This window comes from Eutrema salsugineum, unplaced genomic scaffold, assembly GCF_000478725.1.
Source record: "Eutrema salsugineum unplaced genomic scaffold, Eutsalg1_0 scaffold_35, whole genome shotgun sequence".
Taxonomy (NCBI): Eukaryota; Viridiplantae; Streptophyta; class Magnoliopsida; order Brassicales; family Brassicaceae; genus Eutrema; species Eutrema salsugineum.
In genome coordinates this window covers 40,335-42,368 of record NW_006256720.1, presented here as the reverse complement: position 1 = coordinate 42,368, position 2,034 = coordinate 40,335, and positions in this window count along the sequence as shown.

The following is a 2,034-nucleotide window of genomic DNA, read 5'->3' as shown; positions in this document are numbered from 1 at the left end:
TCGTTTCAGAATGAAAAAAAGCAACGATCAAATTACCAAGTTGAGTCTGTCTCATTGAGGCAACATACTTTGAGCGATCAAATGCATTTCGAGGATTGGAGCGAACCAATGAATCTTCAAAAAAGCAATAAGGTTTAAACTTGATTTTGTTCAAGATCTTCAATTTTCTCATTGATTTCAAGAACGGTAATGCACTTACTAGTATTACTGATTTGGAAAAGACCAAGAAAAAAAGGACGCATTAGCAAACTGGTGATATAAGAGAAATTGAAAGAGAGAGTCTGCATACAAATAATATAAAGGGAAGATTGACTAAAATGACTTTACAAAGTGGTCAGTTTGCTCATGTAACCTAGCCTCCTTACATTTTTGCTACACTAACCTTACCTGCATGGAAAAGACAGCAAGGTCCCTTACCTCAAAAAAACTGTTTTTGTTGAATTTTTTAAAATTTCGTAAATACATAATTATACACAGATATACAATATATACATAAATATATATATACACAATTATACAAAAAAATACAAAACATTCGAAAATATAAGGGAATTTAATTGATAGAGGGAAAATAAAGGGTCATTTTAGTTTATTTCCCTCCCCCGAGTAAACCCTAGTGGCGATTTCGATTCTCTCCCCCTCCTCCTTCTTCGACGACGACGACGACGAAGATTCTTCAGATCCACGGTGTTTTAGTTTGTCTGCATTCCTCCGGTGTTCTTACCGGTGTTTCGTCATCTCCGGTAAGTCGTTCTTTTCCTTTTCATTTGTATTTTGTTATTTCCTTTTGCGGTCTTCGCATCTGTCACTGTTCTCCGTCTTTGCGGCTTTTGGCGAGAGCATACAGGCGAGAACGGACCAACGGCGGTGAGGAAATCTGTAACCCTAATTGTTTTTGGTGTTGCAAGAAACAGTTTTTCCGCGGTGGTTCCAACGGCGGATTGTCGAAGGATTGCAGGTGAGTTTTCATAAACTTAGGTGATATATCTTAAGTGATGGGGTTTGGTAGACTAGTTTTGAAGTATCTGGTATATATTATATTTGATAGACTTGTATCGTTGAATATGATAGACTTATTGTTGTATATGATAGACTTGTATTGTATCACGTATGGGAGTTTTTCTGATTTTCTGAGGTTCGTTGATATAAATGAATGATAGAGTTGTTTCATGTTTCGTGTTTGTTAAAACCCAATGGTAGAGTTGTTTCGTGTTTGTTAAAACCGAATGGTAGAGTTGTTTCATATTGGTCTTAAGATGACTTGTTTACTTTAAGTATGTGATAGACTTTTTTGTGGTGTATATGGTATGTATGATAGATATGTTGATGTATATGATATAAATGAATGGTAGAGTTGTTTCATGTTTCGTGTTTGTTAAAACCCAATGGTAGAGTTGTTTCGTGTTTGTCAAAACCTAATGGTAGAGTTGTTTCGTGTTTTTTAAAACCGAATGGTAGAGTTGTTTCATATTGGTCTTAAGATGACTTGTTTACTTTAAGTATGTGATAGACTTTTTTGTGGTGTATATGGTATGTATGATAGATATGTTGATGTATATGATAGACTTATTTGATATTGTATGATAGACTTAATTTAAAAAAATTTATTTTTTGCAGATGGCTTCTTCCAGCGATTCGAATGAATATCCCCCAAGAATGTTTCAGCCAGGAAAGTCACCTTTGCAGGAGCATAGCTTCAATTATGGCGCCCACCTGACTGAATTCGCGAAGTTAAAGGACGCTATTGGTGATGAAGTGTACAATGATCTCATGAACACTTGTGCTATAGGAGCTATTTTCAAGCTTGCAGCGAAGTATTACGTTTGGAGTGCGAACATGGTGCATCAGTTCATATCCAACCAATTGTGTGTGGACAGGAAGAATGAGGTTTGGTCATTGATTGGTGGTAGACCAGTGAGATTTTCGTTGCACGAGTTTGGTGAAATTACAGGATTCAACTGTGATCCAATTGTGGAAGATGGTGGGACATCGATCACACTGAGTTTGGGGCTGAGTTGGGCGGTCCTAATTGGG